General features: G+C 39.4%; 1 long non-coding RNA gene across 17 annotated transcripts in view; it reads left to right on the top strand.

Annotated features, from left to right (window-relative positions):
* The window catches only part of LOC130416973 (uncharacterized), a 30,631-nt gene extending 15,287 nt beyond the window's left edge, over nucleotides 1-15,344 (top strand). For 14 of the 17 annotated variants that reach the window (XR_008906075.1, XR_008906080.1, XR_008906081.1 and 11 more), the window contains 7 exons: nucleotides 6,701-6,772; nucleotides 7,029-7,136; nucleotides 7,284-7,586; nucleotides 12,638-12,764; nucleotides 12,853-14,123; nucleotides 14,381-14,483; nucleotides 14,619-15,344. This is a non-coding gene — a long non-coding RNA (uncharacterized LOC130416973). Of the gene's footprint in view, nucleotides 1-6,700; nucleotides 6,773-7,028; nucleotides 7,137-7,283; nucleotides 7,587-12,637; nucleotides 12,765-12,823; nucleotides 14,124-14,380; nucleotides 14,484-14,618 lie in introns of all 17 variants that reach the window. The other 3 variants (XR_008906077.1, XR_008906079.1, XR_008906082.1) reach the window with 3 other exon arrangements.
* Nucleotides 15,345-20,966: the final 5,622 nt, after the last annotated feature.

Here is a 20,966-nt window from a genome sequence, read left to right on the forward strand (position 1 = left end):
AGTGGTTTAACAAGGATGAATCAAGTGCTGGGTATGTAATATGCAACAACTGTGAGGCACTGTATGTATATGAAAGCAATAAGACTGGTACCTTTTATATGGTACATCATGTGTGTGCTAAATCGAAAGATTAGATTTAAACTTTTACAGACAAAGACAGTGCTAGAACATTTACTGACTAATCAAAGTGACGATCGGTTCCGGGTCGGGTGTGGATATCTATATCATAGAAAATTATACGTGCGGGCGGGCGGATAATTTATTGGAAGCAGCGGATGCGGGTGACATTTTGTCTTATCTGTGCATCTCTAGGTGTAACCCTAACCTGGCATCAAAAGAAAAATAACAATTTACTCAACCTGGTGTTTGTAACGTGATTTGGCTTAAAAAAAATATTCAAATACCATGAATTGTCAGAGTCTGTATCTCGTAACACACAACTAGATTCGTTACATGGCTGGCCGAACTATGGAGTAATTTAGCTGTATTTTATTAGCCCTTTATGATATGTAAACAAGCTATTTGTAATTGAGGTAATCTTTTGAGTATCACGACCAGATAAATAGTTTAAGAATTTCAAAGTTAGCTTAACATTTAAACACTGGTGGTGGCTGTAGCAGACGTTAGCCTACATTAAGTAAACAGGCAAATAGTGTAATGTATTGGCACTGCACTGTTTATGTGTATATAACTAGCACAAATGTAAAGTTAAACATAATGTTTAGGCTAAATATGGAACCGATCTCTCTAATCTGATTAACCCGTCTAGCGGCAACATTCATGTTTACTCATACAGCGACTTCACTTTCAAAATGATTTCGACAAACAAAATCCTGATGACTAGTCTGAAAACTATCCTTGTGTGCGGAATTTTTATTAGTCTTCTGTTACTCGCATCACTTTTGTCCTTGATTAATCTGAAAGCTGCGCGCGGCACCGGACGCTTTTTCAGCAAGTGGTGAAATGAGATGTCAATCATCATTAAACTGCCCAATAAAATGTGGGGTGGCACTCCACTGCCTGTCGGGTAACTAAACTTACTGTTTGATTGGTCATCTGAGATGTGTGAAACTCTTCCTTCGTTAGTCAAGTTCTACTTTCACATGACTGTCAATTGCTGTAATCAATCAAATTTTCCAAGGGATTCATATATGGTATTCATGGTATTATGTTCTTGACTAATTTTGACAATTGAACAGACTATTGTGCATGTGATGACTTATACAATGAAATGACGCTGACAAGCTTTGGAGCGAACAACCATTAGACTGAGAATCAACAATGAGTTTAGATCAACAAGATCTAATCACTTGGAAATTGTGCTAAATGTAGGCTACCTGTACTTAATCATTTCAAAGATGTACTGAGACATTCACACATTAACTTAGAAATTTGCAATTTGATGAAACTAATGAGAAATTCAATTCTGTTGTGAACAATTGACATGTGGTTTAGTAGGTTTGTCCATGTTGTTTTGAGAATGTAATTTCTGTTTCTAGAAATGAGCCGAACCAATGGAGAAAAACTGTAAAATGTCTTAACTCCATGTTTCCAAGGTCTTAGAAATGCAATCGAACCAACAACCTAAAGATTTTCTTTTCTTTAAGAAATCATGTATGTCTCTGTTTGTCACGCAGAACAAAATAGCCGGAACCAACCAACAAATAACACGTGTGGGGGGGTGGTTGTTTGTTTGACTGGATATGTGCAAATTTGTTGCCATGAAATTGGTCTTAAATATCATTCTGCACTATTGAAAAGGTCTTAAAAAGTCTTAAATCTAAAACCCTGATAAAAGGTAATACAGTTAGCTATAGTTTTTACCTATTTAACGTAATATAAAAAAATAAAAACTCACCAATCCTTTACATCCTGCAGAAGTTACGGTGGCAAAGTTGATGTATCAGCTTGATCATCTTCATTTTCTGTATCAGATTCGACCTTGAATTCATATGAGGAAGTACCGATTACATTTTATCACCTGTCAGTACAATTGCTTGTGAACATTATGTTCCGAATAAATAGGAGGCGTTACATTTCCGTCAAACGCTTGCAGTATTCAACCAATCACTACGCACTGGTTGATCCCAAAACTTAATACCTTTATAAGGTTTATTTTTAGTATGGGAATTTTGACATTATTTTGTGTTTATATGTCCGTTTCAGTATAAGAAGGGGTGAAGGAGAACTATGGGTTACTTAACGTAAACCCGGGTTCTTTGATAGCAGAGTGAGGTGTTTCACAATGGGAATCGCTTTGGGCGTGACCAACTACGGAAGCTCTTATGACACCACGTCTCTCTCTGACCTCCACCTACGTCATTCTAGAAAGATTTCTTCCCGTCCCCGTGCAAGGAGGGAAGTGCTGGTGAAACACCTCACTCTGTTATCAAAGAACCCGGGTTTACGTTAAGTAACCCATAGTTCTTTTTCTAACTTCGCTGTGTTTCACTATGGGAGATATAGCCCACTCCCGAATTGCATCCACATACCTGCTATTTTCTATAGCCTTAAATGGGTACCGACGCTCCGGCTCCCAGCACCGCGTGTGCCAAGGACGGCTCGGACACGTCCAGTCTATAGAACCGCACGAAAGTGTGTGGCGTGGCCCAGCTTGCCGCCGAGCAGATGTCTCCAACGGCCCATGACGTAGCCATACCTCGTGTGGAGTGGGCTTTTAAGCCCTTAGGCGGCTGCAGGCCCCTGCAAACATAAGACAAGGATATAGCCTCCACAATCCAATGAGACAGCCGTTGACGCGATAACGGCTCCCCTTTCTGCGGAGTGGCCCATGACACGAATAGCTGATCACAAGACCTGAAACCCGCTGTCCTACTTACATACATATATAGTGCCCGAACCGGACACAATAAGTTCAGTTTCTTCTCCTCCAGGGAAGAGAACGGAGGAGGGTGAAAAGCTGCCAGCTCAGTAGATGGGCACCTATACGCTGAGTCTAACACCTTAGGCACGAACGCTGGGTTAGGACAGAACGCGACCTTTGTAAGCCCTGGTGCGAATTGTAGACAAGACGGGCTAACTGATAAAGCCTGTAAATCACTCACACGCTTTGCGGTTACCAAAGCTATGAGAAGCGCCGTTTTAAGAGAAAGATACTTGAGGCCCACTCCTTCATACGGCTCAAACGGGTGATGACAGAGGGCTTCTAAGACAATGGTCACATCCCATAACGGAACCATTCGCCTAGATGCCGGTCTTATACGGCGTGCCCCTTTCATAAATCGGCTTATTAACGGGGCTTTTCCAGTGTCTGAGTGCTCTGACGCACGCGTGAGTGATAATCACCGGTCGGCCAAGATGCCGTCGAGAGCACAGACGCAAATGCGCGATCCAGCGCTGAAAATGTCTCATTTGGAGCAGTCCCAGCTGCACTACACAAATCACCGAGGCCATAACCCCAGCATTCGTAAGCATAGTCTGTACGGTACCACTTTCCCCATCTGAAAACGGTCGAGGCATTGTGTGAAAGACGCGATCCTCTCTTCTGTCAGTGTTACTCTGTACGAGAGGGAATCTATGTTGAGCCCCAGATAATTCGTCTGCTGAAAAGGCTCCAGTCGGCTCTTTATCATATTGATCTTGAACCCTAAATTGCCGAGGTGATTTAACACTATCTCCGCGTCTTTCACTGCTTGCTCTCTCGACGAAGAGCATATGAGATAATCGTCTATGTAAGACAATATTCTTATTCCCCTGTCCCTCAAAGGGAATACAGCTGCTTCCACACACTTGGTAAAAACCCTTGGGGCTAAAGACAGTCCGAATGGAATAGTTTGAAATTCGTAAGCTGTGCTTTGGTGTGCAAATCTGAGGAATTTTTTGTGAGAGGGGTAAATATCTATGTGAAAATAAGCGTCTGCCAGATCGACTGTCACAAACCAATCATTTGGACGAATCGACCGACAGAGCACTCTGTGTGTTAACATTCTGAATGAATACTTTCTCAGGTGCTTGTTTAACACACGAAGGTCCAGAATAGGGTGGAGGGCTTTGCCTCCTATCTTTGGGATAACGAAATAGCGGGAGTAAAAACCCTGACGGCTCTCCTCCTCGGGCACTACTCTGATTGCCCGTTTGTTTAACAGAGTATCGATTTCGACCGTCAGCGCTCGGGCCGATTCCCCCTGTGCTACTGACATCAAAATCCCATTGAACCGAGGTGGTTTCATTGCGAATTGAAGCCTGTATCCCCTTGATATCGTTGCCAAGACACACGGGTGAACTGCGCATGGGCGCCAATCTGTTATGCGGACCGAGAGAGGACCTCTGTACACTTCCGCCCCGCTGGCGTCGCACAGTGATGACGTCATCACAATCGCCGCGCGGGCTACGGCTGAAGGAGTGAGAACTCCCCCCAGTGGTGGGACAGGGGGAGCGCTTTTCATGCGATTCGAATTTTGAGAATCTTTTTTGTGTTTGGGACATATCGCCCTCGGCTGTTTGCCTGGTTGCGATAGTGGAATGTTTATTGTTATGTTTTCTGAATTCGGGGAGCATTTCGCCCTCGGCCCGTGGCCTGGATGCGAAAAAGCATTTTTTATTCTTAAATCCCCTGCACATAAAAACATTGGAGAACATATCGTGAGTGCTTGGTGACACTGAACACAATTTTGAGCTACCTCGTTTTTTAGAACTCGAGGAGAACAACTCAAACTGGCCCTTACCGAACTGAACACAATAGGGCCGTTTTCCCCCTTTCTTCTCTTCGCGGGCGGAGAGAGAAGGGCTGGGGAATAACTGTGTGTCAGGCCACACGCTTCTTCTTCCTCTCCTCTGGGTTTGCAGACGGTTTTTAGCCGCCACCGCCGCGTATGAATGCTTTCCCCACGGTCCAGGTCCAGCAGATCGTGGTCGCTGGCCTGTGTGTTGTCCACTGTGAGCCGGTCTTGGACCTCTATCACCCACAGGTCTCCCTCTCGCGGCTGCTGCGAAGCCCTGCCGCACGGGTTGAGAGGCTGGTCGTGGCACTTGCTTGCGTGGCAAACAGAGGTTAAACGCCTCGTCCTCCTGTTTCCTGAGGGTGCTGGTTTCCCTCATTTTCTCAAGTGCAGGACCAAACAACCCCTTCGTAGGGTCGTACGTTGCATCCATCACCTCCGACACAGCCAATCCCATCACACGGCGCAGCCCTGTACCGCGCCGCGGGAAGAGCGCAGAATTAAATCGTTCACCATGCAAATCTCGTCCCAGAGTATAGGGTTCGGTGCTCCCGAATCCAACTGGCTTCCCATCTCCTCCAAAATCTCTGGAGAGATTTAAAGTCACAGCGTTCAGTGAGCATATTGACTGCCCCGCATATTTATATGTTCTCTGATAAATAGCAGCGGTTAGCCGATCCATTTTTCCCGGCAGCGAAATCTGCGAGGAGGCAGGGATTGAACGCCGACTCGGATGGAGGTGAAAAGCCACTGAAGACTCTACCGATGGGGGTCCGGCCAACCCCAGCTCCCCCATCCCCTGAATCTCCACCATGGAATGTCCCTTGGTGGGGAGCTTGCTCTTAAAGGGGGTATCCCAATAACGGGACATTTCCTTCATGCAAGCCGGCACAGCGGGCAAAAGTTGTCTCGCAGCAGTCTGAGCAGGCAGCAGCCTTTTCCCGTCATAAAGGTCCCTCTCAGTCCCTCCGGCATCTTTTGCCGCGGGCCAAGGAAGGCCTAGTTTAGCGAATGACGTAGGTGGAGGTCGACCTGACTGATATAGGCAGGGCGGAGCCTGGTCACGGGTCGACCTGTCTGTCAGAGACAGACGTGGTGTCGTAAGAGCTTCCGTAGTTGGTCACGCCCAAAGCGATTCCCATAGTGAAACACCGAGCGAAGTTAGAAAAAGAACTTTCAAGTTTAGTATTTTGTGCTCTGACTCTCTGGGCACGTGCATCTCTACAACCTGTGAGACCTGAAGGCTTTTAGTTATTATTCTTCATGAAAGCTGATTTGATGCACGTTTTGCTTCTATCAATATAAACTTACAAATAAATAGCATTTATCTTCATGTATAACATTTTGTATTTTTTGCAGTATTGTTAGAGAGCTTTATACAATAGTTCAGTGCTTAAAGTTTAAACACATGTTTCCTTCATAAGTTTAACATTCATAGAATACACACAAACACATTTCCTTATGTTTGCTGTTTTTTACCTTATCCGGGGAAATTCTTGTATTCTGCATATTTATTTCGGTTGCAGGATTGAGAGCTTCACTCGTCTGCTCTTTCGGTCCTTCACCTCTTACCTGCGAATTACGTCTTTGGGTGCGGAAGCACTTATAGATAAGTGAAGGACGGGACACGAAAATGAGTGAATGAATGCGCAGGTTACCCAATATAACATTTCTGAGCATTAATTTTATAATATGCAAAGATTATATAGGCTATTGATCAGTTGGGCAGTCGCTCTAAAATGTGACCATTTAGTCTAGAGCCCTGTACATGCTAAAAAACAAATACGCACACACAGGCGTTATTATTCTGCTACTGTTCATTTCATTAGATTTCAGTGAGTTTTGAGCTTTATTTAAAATGTCATGATTAACACCTCAGTGAGGAACTACATTATCAATAATTCTGTCATCAGTCCTTTTATAGTCTGGATATTTCCCAATAATAATTTTATATTTGTTGTCACTGGTCATTGTCTACAGTTAATGAGATATTTTCACATATTTGTGTAATGTGTGTGTAGGGTGGAGATGTGTTAACAGTGGATAAGAACAGATATTCAGATGAGTCTACAGCGCTTGACTCTACAGCTGTGGTACGTACACATTTTTAATTATGACACATGTATAAATGTGACTATTACACTTTACTAATAGTACAGAAACACAACATGTAGATATAAATGACACAATGATGATGATCACTGAACTGAATCCACTGTACTGTGACTCTCTGTCACACATCAGTTCACATGTGTTATCGTCAGGTTGTTCTGATGTGTCTAAGTGGTCGTTGTCACGGCTACATGTCTGTTTCTGTGGCTGTGTGCTAGTGTTTATTTGTGTGTGCAGGAGCAGACGGCTGGGGGGGATGTCACATGTGACAGGGATGTGAACGCAGACAAATCAGCAGCAAACATCGGCAAACTCTGCAAGGCCGAGTCTCAGACAGACTTCTAGGTAGCACGTCCATCCTTTGCACGACTCCAATCCTCTTGTTATCATTCTATCTCTCCGAAAGCTGTTTCATCCAATAATAATCATAACTGTTTGATCAGAACAAGGATGATTAGAATTTTTCTATGTTAAACATTCACATTCACTCAGGCGGCCCCTCGGAAGAAGACGTGGAAGAGGAGACCATGACCCCGTCAGCAGCTGCGGCAGAAGCGGCCACTGCTAGCCATCGACCACCTCCCGAGGGGGAGATGATGCAGATCACACCCCTAGTCCCCGTCACTGTCCCTGGGGATTGGCTCAAGCGGCAAATGATTTGAGTTTCGAGGCCTCCTCTCAACCTTAGTCAGAGGCAGGGATGCTCCCGTACTGTGGGCCGAGGTCGCCAGCCTGGTTACGAGTCCGACTCACTAACCATTGTCACTTTCGATGGTTCGGGGCCCCCGTGTCGAGGTATTTTTCCATAGTTAAGATTTTTACTAAGTTTTAGCATGCTCTTTTGAACACGGAAATGCTTCTGACCACTTTGAGAATTACCAAAAGATATTTCAGATTACCTATTGGTGGCATGTGCGTGAAATCAACTTGCACATGTTGGAAGGGTGCTTCCGTATATGACAAGGCATCGTGCTTGATTGAATTGTCCGGATTTACCGGAGCACGTGTCCAAATGAGTTTTGCGGTTTTATGTACATCGGCAATGCAATATAATTGATTAAATGCTTGAACCACTTTTGCACAACTGGTGTGAGACAAACCGTGATAATGTTTAATAAGGATAACAGGGTGCTGACCTACCCTGTTCATACCTTACAATCCCTTCTTTAACTGGAGCACAGCCATTTTTGCTCCATGTGTTGGTTGACTTTGCAGGATTTTTATGTCAATATCTGGTACATTAGTTATGTGCACTGTGATGGCTACCTGTTTTATCAGAGAGGACCATCTATCCATGGATTCATTGACTTTTGTTTTGACTGGGGTATAATTGGCAGGGACTAAACTTTCAATAGTCGGAGTGATAACTATGCCTAGATATTTAAAGCCATTGATTGCAATGGAAAATGGATTCCTAATCTGTGATTGGTTCCTTTCTTGGGTATTTAAAAACAGTATTGATGATTGGCATTATTTACTTTATAACCAGAGAACTTTCCAAATCTATCAATAACTTTTAATAATGCTGGTATAGCTCTCTCAAGATTTGTCAGTGGAAGAATAGTGTCGTTTGCGTATAATGCTATTCGATGGTCACAATCCTTTATTTAAATGCCATTGATAGGGTGGTTAATTCTAACCGTGATTGCTAAAGGTTCTAATGCTAGGATAAAGAGCATTGGTGACAAAGGTCTTAATGTTGTATTATTGGTCCTCACTTCAGCTGTTGGTTTAAAATATAAAATATTGATTCAGCGCAGAAATGAATCTCCGAAGCCAAAACCTCATTCATGTAAAGCCATTCTACCCTATAGAACGCTTTTTTAGGATCAAGTGATAGGATACACGTGTCAGGAGCTTCCCTTTTTTCCTCCATGATATTTAAAATTCACATAATGTTATGGGTAGCCTGGCCGTTCTTAATAAATCCATTTTGGTTTGAAACTATTAGAGATGGGACACATTTTTCTAATCTAGTAGCCAAATTTTCTTCGTCTGTGTTGAGTAAAGAAATTGGTCTGTATGACTCACATTTGGTAGGTGGATTGTCAGGTTTCAAAATTAAAGAAGTTAAAGCACTTCTCAGTGCTGGGGGTAGGTAACCATTTTTAAATGATTCTGGACAACCAATTTGTGTTTTAAACATCTTGTATATATCGATTGGCAGACATCGGGGCCGGCTGTTTTAACATCATTGAGATAGAGTCTAAGATTTTGTGTTCTTCAAGTGTACTGTCTAGATAGTTATTATCCTCATCTGATATAAGCGGGAAATGAAGGTCATTAAGAAAATGTGTTTGATCTTCAGTATAAGGTGCTGATTCAGATTTATATAAATCTTTATAAAATGAAACAAAGGTTTTATTTATTTCTAAGGGATTAGATATTGTTTCTCCAATCGGAGTTTGAATACTATTAATGGCATTTTCTGAATTACATTTTTATCTGCCAAAGTTATAATTTTGCTGCCCTTTCATTTCACAATCATTTCACCATGCTCGTAAAATGATTGTTTCAATGTTATTAAACTGTTTTCAGCCTTTGTTATGGAGAGGGTATTATACTGAGCTCTAAGTTTAAGAAGTTTATGATGTATAGTATTTGAAGTGTCTAAATAGGCGCTTTCTTCTGGAAGCTTAATTTCTTTTTCCAATTTAAATGTATTGGTTTTGGAGCTTGTGAAGGAAATGATCTGGCCTCTAATATATGCCTTAAATGCTTCCCACCTCACAGTAGCTGATGTTTCATCTTTATTCTCTTTGAAAAATTATCTGTCTGAACTCGAATTCTGCGAAATCCGGATCTTTTGATCATTTCGGATGGAGACGCCTTCGGTAGATTTCACTTATATCATTTATTGCATTATAAGTTAATGAAACTGGACCATGATCCGAGATTACAATAGGATCATATTGGCACCTTGCTACTCTTGGAATCAGTTAATTAGAGATTGAAAAATAGTCAATACGTGAATGATCCTTCGTCACTGTAGAACAACATGAATATGTTCTTTTATTAGGGAACAATGTTCTCCATGGATCAGACAGATTTAGTTATTTTATATTGTCCCATATCTTTTTCCTAGTCTGAGTGTGTGTTGTGTCAAATCCTGTTGATCGATCAAGTTTAGGAGATTATGTGCAGTTGAAATCTCCTGCAGTTATCAATTTACCTTGTAAGGAGGACAACAGAAGAAAAAGTTATCAAAAAAGCTTGGACAATCTGTATTAGGGCCGTACACATTTGCCAGAGTAATTATTTCATTAAAAATCGAGCCTTGAATTATTACTTAACATCCAGATGTGTCCTGTAAAACCTTGGATATTTGTAATGGGACTGAAATGTGTACTGGTCATTAACCCCCTGGAGTGAGAAGAAAATAAAGCTGAATAAATTTGTCCTTTCCAGCGTCTTCGTATTGGTGTAAGGTCATTTGTTGTTACAGTGGGTATGGTGAGTATTCAGAGCTCCTTACATTTTTCACTCGTTGTTATTTTAAAGCCATTTGCTAAAATCATTTAAGTTCATTTTTTTTCCTCATTAATGTACACACAGCACCCCATAATGACAGAGAAACACAGAATTGTTGACATTTTTGCAGATTTATTCAAAAAGAAAAACTGAAATATAGTAAGTATTCAGACCCTTTGCTCAGGTTTTAGTAGAAGCACCCTTTTGATTTAATACAGCAATGAGTCTTTTTGGGAAAGATGCAACAAGTTTTTCACATCTGGATTTGCATCTGGATCTGGATCCTCTGCCATTACTCCTTGCAGATCCTCTCCAGTTCTGTCAGGTTGGATGGTAAACGTTGGTTTAGGTCTCTCCAGAGATGCTCAATTGGCTTTAAGTCAGGGCTCTGGCTGGGCCATTCAAGAAAAGTCACGGAGTTGTTGTGAAGCCACTCCTTCGTTATTTTAGCTTTGTGCTTAGGGTCATTGTCTTGCTGCAAGGTAAACCTTCGGCCCAGTCTGAGGTCCTGAGCACGCTGGAGAAGGTTTTCGTCCAGGATATCCCTGTACTTGGCCACATTCAACTTTCCCTAGATTGCAACCAGTCGTCCTGTCCCTGCAGCTGGAAGACACCCCACAGCATGATGCTGCCACGACCATGCTTCACTGTTGGGACTGTATTGGACAGGTGATGAACAGTGCCTGGTTTTCTCCTCACACACCGCTTAGAATTAAGGCCAAAAAGTTCTATCTTGGTCTCATCAGACCAGAGAATCTTATTTGTCACCATCTTGGAGTCCTTCAGGTGTTTTTTTAGCAAACTCCATGCGGGATTTCATGTGTCTTGCACTGAGGAGAGGCTTCTGTCGGGCCACTCTGCCTTAAGCCCCAACTGGTGGAGGGCTGCAGTGATGGTTGACTTTCTACAACTTTCTCCCGAATGCATCTCTGGAGCTCAGCCACAGTGATCTTTGGGTTCTTCTTTACCTCTCTCACCAAGGCTCTTCTCCCCGATAGTTCAGTTTGGCCGGACGGCCAGCTCTAGGAAGGGTTCTGGTCGTCCCAAACATCTTCCATTTAAGGATTATGGAGGCCACTGTGCTCTTAGGAACCTTAAGTGCAGCAGAATTTTTTTGTAACCTCGGCCAGATCTGTGGCTTGGCAAAATTCTGTTTCTGAGCTCTATGCCAAACAATCTAAGCAGCCCAACATTAAGTTGAACGCTTCTGTTCCTGAAGTCACAATTTAGCCTCTTCAGATGTTTTGTCAGAGTTGGTGCTAAACTCTGCAGGAAAATAGATGTTGTGGGCCAGAGTTGAGAAGCACTGCTGTAAATGCAGTTTAATATGCTCAAGGTGTTCATGTGTGTCTCCTCTCATGACTGTTCTTTGAGGGAATGTCTCACTCCAGCTCACAAAGATCGGGAGTTTGCACAGTCAGCCGAGAGAAAATGTGTTACGTCACTTTCATTCATAAATGCAAAAAAAAACTAATATACACACACACGTTATTATTCTGCTGCTGTTCATTTCATTAGACTTCTCTGTGATTTGAGCTTTATTTGAAAGGTCAGGATTAATAACTGTAGTGGTTTTAGCTGAATGTTAAAATACCCAGATAGCAGACCAACACTGTGTCATTGTTTTTTTTATCATGTTTGCACCCTAGAATAAAGTTATTTTTAATGATGAATAAAAGATCAAGGTGGGCATGAATTCAATTCTAGTTCAATTGAATTTCAATCACTCTTTTAACAGTGAACTATGATTGAAAAAAGATTAGATCAATCTTACTTTATTTACAGCAAGATTCTACTCCATTAAATCATAGACAGTATGTTGTGTATTCTTTACTTTTTATAGGAGAGGATGTTGGCAGAGGTAGAAAATTACACTTTTTGAGTATCTGTACTTTGATGGTTTTGTATTGTAAACTTGTATTTCCAGTATTTTTATATGACCAGTATTCAGTACCAGTTCAAGATTGAAACGCATTTGCAAGGATCAGACATATTTGGTGATCAAATACTTAATAAAAAATCTCATCTTATTAATTGAAATCAACCATTTTACTAATAAAAAATGAAATGTATTTCAAACTCTATATTGGACTTAAAAATGTGTCCAAATATTAGCCTTTGAACATTCACTGCATTTATTAGCCGTCTCACACTCTCACATTCACATGTGTGTGTACTGACGAAAGTCCTGTTTGTTCCCGAAAGTCAAATTTTTTAATAATCAATTATATTGATTTGTGTGTTGGAGAAAGAAGTAAACTCCACTTTTAAATGTTACTTTGGTTGATATGGGATTTTCATAGAGCTGAATTGTATTTCAAAAAATGTCCATCTATTATAATGATGACATCATTTCATGTCTCTTTGTGTTTAAGACCGTTCTCCAGACGTGGACAACTATTCTGAAGACGATGACAGTTATTCTTCAGCAGTGTTGGGGGTAACGCGTTACAAGTAACGTGCGTTACGTAATAACATTACTTTTCTGGAGTAACGAGTAAAGTAATGCACTACTTTTTAAATTTACACATTAATATTTGAGTTACTTTTTACACATTTAGAAATATCATCAGCAAAATCTCTGTGACAGGGAAAAGGCCGGGAGGCGTGCTGCCCGATCGTAAAACCTTTGCAAGCTTTTTGGATAATGCATATATGGAAATGGAGACCGAACTAAAGAAAACTTTTGCTGACTTGGAATATGTTTCAACCACTGCAGATCTATGGACTGCTCAGAATAAAAGTTTTCTGGGAATTACAGTACACTGGATAGATCCTGCTACTCTGCATCGGAAAAAAAGCTGCAATCGCCTGCAGACGATTTCGTGGGAGACACACGTACGATACCATCGCAGCGGAGTTAGAGCAAATTCACATCTCATATGCTCTTTGTGGTAAGATAACTGCCACGGTCACTGACAATGGCTCGAACTTTGTCAAAGCTTTCAGAATGTTTCAAGCTGACGATGATAATGAAACCGAGAATGATGAAGACGAGGTCATATTTACGGACTTGCACGCAGTTTTACGAGATGACATTGAGTCCAGCGAACGGTATGTTCTCCCTCCACATCACCGGTGTGCATCGCACCCCCTTAACCTTATATGCTCGAACGACATAGTTCAATTTTTGACGCTTTAAATGTTAAGACCCTGATATAACTTATTTCATAATGGCAACAAGTATTAGACTCATTATTACAATGGATAGTGAACTCACTTTATATAGATTACTCGACCCACACAATAAGTACAAAAGTAAAAAACACATTACTTTCCATAATCTGTAATGTTTATTGTTCTTTTATATAGCATGCATAGCTATGGGATTAGGAAGTTCTCTGAATATAATATTATTATTCAATGTATAGCCTATGTGTTTTTAAAAGAAAATGAAGGTGCTTGACTTGTATAGGCTGTTGTTGAATATATTACGGCTTTAAACACTAGTTCAATAACATCTCAGTCAAAAAAAAACACCTGTAAGACCTGAGAGAGATCAAGCCTCAGCCAGGTAAGAAAAAGTAACTGAAAAGTAACGCAAAAGTAACGTACCATTACTTTTCATAAAAAAGCAACTAAGTAACGCAATTAGTTACTTTTTTGGGAGTAACTAAATATTGTAATACATTACTTTTAAAAGTAACTTTCCCCAACACTGTTCTTCAGAGCAGGAGGTCAGTGATGATGCCGTTCAGGGTCAGGTCAGCACTTCTCATTATGTCAATCATCACAACAAAAATCCACTGCAGTTTATTATTGTATTGTATGTTTCTGTCAGAATAAATACTGTCTTGTGTGTTAACAGTGGATATGAACAGAAGTTCAGATGAGTCTACAGCGCTTCACTCTACAGCTGTTGTAAGTACACATTTTTGATTATGACACATGTATAAATGTGACTATTACACTTTACTAATAGTACAGAAACACAACATATAGATATAAATGACACAATGATTATGATCACTGAACTGAATCCACTGTACTGTGACTCTCTGTCACACATCAGTTCACATGTGTTATCAGCAGTTTGCATCTGATGTGTCTAAGTGGTCTTCATCACGGCTACATGTCAGTTTCTGTGGTTGTGTGCTAGTGTTTATTTGTGTGTGCAGGAGCAGACGGCTGGGGGGATGTCACATGTGACGGAGATGTGAACGCAGACAAATCAGCAGCAAACATCAGCAAACTCTGCAAGGCCGAGTCTCAGACTCCTAGGTAGCACGTCCATCCTTCTACTCCAATCCTCTTGTTATCACTCTATCTCTGAAAGATGTTTCATCCAATAATAATCATAACTGTTTGATCAGAACAAGGATGATTAGAATTTTTCTATGTTAAACATTCACTCAGGCGGCCCCTCGGAAGAAGACGTGGAAGAGGAGACCACGACCCCGTCAGCAGCTGCGGCAGAAGCGGCCACTGCTAGCCATCGAACGAATCGATCTTCCTTTTATACCCGTATGTACGGGGCGGAGACTGGCGAGGGCGGGCCATTGGCCAATCCCCATTGGCATTTTAGTTTTATCTCGGAGATGATAGGTTCTCAGAACACAACACAATGTCGAGAGACTGACTGAAGGGGAACTGAAGTTAGTTTCCCAAAGATTCACACTGTTCATTGGTTCAGTGTAAAGTGGTTTTCCTTTAACAGGTGACAGCATCTATTAACAATCTCCAACTGCGATAATACAGACTTTTCCAAATGCTGAATAATCTGACAAACCTGTTTGTTTAATTTGTCTCAATCTACCATGAACATATGCAAGACGTTTATGATCAACCATTGAAATTTCATCAATTATAAATAGTTGCAGTTTTCCACGTTTTGCTCTCAAGGAATATTTTTTTTTCATTTCAAAGTGGTACGTATGGCAGTGAAGCGTTTGTTCCGATAGAGAAAGTGCTGTGGATTGTAGCAGCATTTATATTATAAGCAGCAACACCAGTGGGCGCTGTTAACAGCACATGTGTCTCATCTGGATTCTCTGACAGCTTTGAAAGGATGCGACTGCTTTCATTATTGTCTGCATGTTCAGCTTGAATGCTACCAGTCAGAATAAAAACAACTTTTGTTGAGCCCGCTTTAAGTCTCATGTTAGTCAATATATAAACACTCTCTTGAGCTGACACCTCTCGATCATGTAAAAACACACTTCCAAGTTTTCTTAAAGCCTGTTTTGCATTTCCTCTTCTATTTTATTCATAGGCTTAATCCAACTTTCATTATAGTCCACAACTAAATACCACTTGTTATGTTCTTTTAAGTATGCCAGTGCTGCTTGAATGTCAAATATTCTCTTAAATTTGACTCAAATCATCATTTTCTGATCTTGGTAAGACATTCACAACATCTGTTACATTAGATGGAACACAAGTCACTGGTCCATGAACACCATTCTGTCCTCCACGTGGTAAAGCCAGCATCTTCATGAATGGAATGTGCTTTGCTATTAGATGTTGCTCAAGAGAATTTAAACAGCTTAATTCAGCAGGAACAGGATCCAGATCAAGATTATTTGCTACACTTTCAGCAGGAATTTTACCTTCAGAAATCTTTCTATCACATGTGTGCAAATCCACAGAGATGCAGCAGGGCTGTTTTTATAAACACAGTCTTCAGTACAGTCTTCACAACACTTATGTAGATAATTCAGTGTTACACATTTTTCTGCAATATTTCCAGCATGGGCTGATTTTTCTAAATATGTATTTAAAATAAAGGTCAAATAAATAAAATAAAATAAAGCAACACTGGTGGCATACTGAACAAACATATTCAGGACCTGTAGAGATTTTTTCTTTAAACTGTTCAATCACACAGTCAATCTCTTTTCTTTTAATCTTAGCATTTTTATATTTCTGTGTGTTGTAGTCAATCACCATATTTCTGTGTATTTCATTCTGACTGTATTTGTCAGAACTCTTCTTTTTGACAATTTCTCTGTGTTCTGGATTGGTTATATACATCTGTAAGCTATATTGTTTCAAAGAGTCATGATGCTCCTCATTTGATTTGTATTTATCTATACTGTATTTTTCTACATGTTCTTGATGCTCTTGATTTTGCTTGTATTTTTTAGTTCTAGATTTAAGCAGTTTCTCTTTGTAAGTCTTAAATCTTTAATCATCTGTTTTAAGTCCTCATTACTGCTTGTATAGCCATACCAGGAGCCTTGTCTGACTGCTGCAAATATGTTATGATGGATTTTCAACATGCATCAAAACTTTTAAATGCTCTAACCAGTGCCTTGTCTAGAGACACTAAAACACCAAAGTAGCCACTTGTTGTTACAACATTATTTTTTTGAAAAGGACAATCATTCAGTGTATGTGTCTTAGGCAGCTTCTCAACATATATGTATCCATTGATGTCATTGATGAGCATCTCCTTGATGGAAAGAGCCTGTGATGTAGGGTTTCTGTGGACAGAAATCAGAAACAGCATTCATGTTCATATTACAATCCTGCTGTCACTTTGGATCAGGCTTAGACCCATTGTGTGATTCACAACGTTCACTTATTTCTGCCAATTCTTTTAAGAGGTGTCAGAGCCTCTTCCGCATCAGCAGGAATCCTGTCCGCGGTCCTCTTCTTAGTTGCCCCACAACGCCTTGATATTTTGTCCTTTGCATACAAACTTTTTTTCAGTCTAATTAACAAACACAATACATAATTGATATTTCACATTATTACAAGGCATTATATTTTTAATAACTAAATTGTATTTGACTCCGTTTCGTTTAGTCTTTAGAATAGATATTTTTTGACAAGCAACAACTTTTAGTTTAAAATGTTTTGATCATAAGACTATTACTAAACTAATAACATATTATAACCTGACAACTATTCAGATATAACATACAGCCAGTCATAACATCCACAACGCAGAAGTAATACAATAAATATGTAATAACACAATAAAATGACTCTACATTGTACATGATTTACAATAAATGTTTATTATGGAGTGAATAATGGAACTGCAGTTATATGTAAAGATGCAGCAAACCCTGGTGCAAAGATGCTATTACATTTTCATAAGCAAGTAAACATTGATCATATGATTATAGGAGAATGCATAAAAAAGTTTTATTTAGTCTTTGTGTCCTTTTAAAAGCTTGAAAGTATAACTTTGTTTACATTTTGATATGAAACAGTAACATAACAACATAGGGATGTAACGATTCAATCAGCTCACAATGCGATTTATTCAGGGTTTATTATTACAAAATAAGTTGTAACAAATTAGAAATGAACAACTTCTCTCGCATAATTTCTTTATTGCTTCACGTTTCTTTGTATTATAAAATAATGTTTTATTTCAAATAACAAAACTAAACTGCAATTTCAAAACAAATTAATAATACAAAAAATATGTTTAATAAAAACAAACTAACACTTTCTGTGCTTTTCTTGGATTCTTTTGCATTAAGAAATATCATGCATTAAGAAATAGCATGTCAACGTTTATGTTTCCAGTGAACATGGCGGCCCCTGGTGTTCAAAAAATGTATTGCGATTCAGTTCACAGCCTAACTGATTTGAATTGTCACACATTATAATCGAGTTTCAACCTGCTCAAGGTGAACAGTTACAGCCCTATGTACAGACATATCAAATTGAATTGCATTAAATCAATAACTTTTGTACCAGCACTTAATTAAAAAAATATTTCATCAAATCAACATTATGGCTTATCATGTTTCCTTACTATTATATCACTTTTCAATGGCACTTTACGATCAATTTAGCAGACAATGTACTCTGTTTACAATGTTAAAACATCTCTTTCTCACTCTAAACAAAGAATCAGCGATTCGAAAAGCCATAAAAAAAGCAATAGCTGAACTACATAAATGTTGTCATAAAATGTCCTTCTTTTTAACATCAACTGTCATCGCAAAAGTAATAATGATTCAATGAAATTAACATTTATAAAACAACAACTTTTATACATGAGATAACTCAATGGTTAGTCACTACCCAGCAGGCACCGGACGTCATTGTAACGTCAGAATGACGTTGGACTCCGACGTTGGATCGACGTTGCATATTAGTTGAAAATGAAAATCGGGTTGACGTCAGAACCCAACGTCAAACTGTCGTCAATCTCCAACGTTGGCTCGACGTTGCATTTTAGTTGAAAAAGAAAATCGGGTTGACGTCAGAACCCAACATCAAACTGACGTCAATCTCCAACGTTGGATCGACGTTGCATATTAGTTGAAAAAGAAAATCGGGTTGACGTCAGAACCCAACATCAAACTGACGTCAATCTCCAACGTTGGATCGACGTTGCATATTAGTTGAAAATGAAAATCGGGTTGACATCAGAACCCAACGTCAAACTGTCGTCAATCTCCAACGTTGGATCGACGTTGCATTTTAGTTGAAAATGAAAATCGGGTTGACATCAGAACCCAACGTCAAACTGTCGTCAATCTCCAACGTTGGATCGACGTTGCATATTAGTTGAAAATGAAAATCGGGTTGACGTCAGAACCCAACGTCAAACTGTCGTCAATCTCCAACGTTGGTCTAAGGTTGCATTTTAGTTGAAAATGAAAATCAGGTTGACGTCAGAACCCAACGTGAAACCGATGTCAATCTTCAACATTGTCAATTCGGTCGACATCAGAATCCCATTTTGGACCAGTTGCATTGCAGTTGGTTGATCCCAAAACTGGAAACACTGTCTTTAAATCAAGCTCGACCTCTGAAAAGATTTTTGTCCCAAATCAAAATCTCTAGCTGTCAAAAACGAAGGATAGCTGTCAAATTTTGTTGGCATGACATAAAACTTTTAACAGAACTTTTAACGGAATTAAACATACCGAGAAAGCATGTTGAGAAAATGATAAAATCAGACAAATATTAATTTTAGAATATTAGCAAAGATAAAAGTTTAACTTAAAGTGAAACTTGAATCCACACATTTTCAGAAAAATTAAAAAAGAAAAAAAGAGATGAACTGGATTATGAAAAAAATCTTTAAATTTTTTTAAACAAGTTTTACAAATATTTCACATGTTTAGAAAAATAGTTTGGAACATTTTTTTAAAATAAGATTAGATAATTAACCATCTACAATCTGAACAGAATGTAAAATAAATATTTAATAACCAAAACTGAACAGTTGCCACCTCCACCGACCCTGTCTAGTACATATTTTAAACAAAAGGCGATGGTACTCCAATGTTTGCCTCCGTCTCCTTCGATATTTTCTGGACACGCTCTGTAAGAAATATGAGAATTCCACAGAATATATTTAGACCACTGAAATTATTGACTACTACCAGGATAGTAAAAGACTTTCAACCAGTTTCTTTGAAAAAAACTCTTCTCTAGCTTTAATAGCCGTGAACATTAAACATTCCTGCAGGTAATTGCTGAAACAAGATACTGTGTTTCAGCTTTTGATGCATTTCAGAAGTACTGAACAGACAATCTAGCAAAAACTTAAGAAAACATGAATGCTAATGTCTTAAGGTAAATTAACATATATAGGACATGTCAGTATGAATGCTAAAACAATTGTTAGAGTTCTGAACAATTAAAGATCTCAAATGGAATAAAGTTATGCTGGCGACAGGAATGACCTGCCAATCAACAAGTGTATATAGGAACGTTTGTTTTATTTCTGTGTGACAATTACAAAACTCTGAAAAAAAGTTTTGACAACACCAGAGGGATACCTCAGTTTCTGAAATGTAATGTGACATTTTTTGAAGGTAGCAGATCACAGCTTGATCACAGCTTGACTACAACATGTAATTAGTGGTTTTCACTGAAAAAAACAGAATTTAAACTAAACAACCCTCAATGTCACAGTGATGCGGAACTAATATTTTCATTATTTTTACCTGTGACAACAGCATACAGGTGGAGCTTGGTGAAGGCAAGTTTCCCCTTCCCCCCTTCATATTAAAACTCCCCATGACCTCATTTGTCATCAACCTGTGAATACAAGAGGAATAATTAATTATACATGACACATTGAGCTGGTTGAGTTTGTTTAAGCTTCATCACTTTAATTAGGGTTGGGAACTTAGAACATGCCAGTTCTTATCTAGAACAGGTTCCTGAAAGTGGTTCTGATGCGACGTGTGGCCAAGCGCTGTGAACAGCTTTGGGCAGCCATTTTCCGTGAGGCGTGTCACAAATCAAACAGAAACGCCACACCACCTCTAATAACTGAACAGACTGTTTCAAATGATTTAGGCACATCTTTTTAATCTTAATGTTATTTTGTATGACTACATGTACCAGCAGCATGCAGCTACTGTCGTCACTTTAATTTCATTCTCTGTCACAAATTGTAATTAATATACTGAGGATTAGTCTAAAGGTTGGTTCAAGAGTGATGGAAGCATTAATCTACATTAAATTTTAAATAAAAAAGTATGAAGGCCACTCAATGGATCCCACCTTCTTTTGGCTGAATTATTTTGTGTACATGGCTTTAAATATAACAGTTATGATTTAAAATATATATTTTATGAAAATGTCTAAGCCCTCAAATGACAATTTGGTCAACAAGCTTATTCCTGTTGAAAAGCAGAATTTTATCGACAGCGTGAAATCACCAACAAGAAAATACTGAACATTAGTATTTCACTCCATACACCGAAATGATCAATAGTTAGTTGAATGGCAATTAAATGGAATCTGAACCAGGAATCATTACGTAGGACTGGA

This window comes from Triplophysa dalaica, unplaced genomic scaffold, assembly GCF_015846415.1.
Source record: "Triplophysa dalaica isolate WHDGS20190420 unplaced genomic scaffold, ASM1584641v1 Contig4, whole genome shotgun sequence".
Classification (NCBI taxonomy): domain Eukaryota; kingdom Metazoa; phylum Chordata; class Actinopteri; order Cypriniformes; family Nemacheilidae; genus Triplophysa; species Triplophysa dalaica.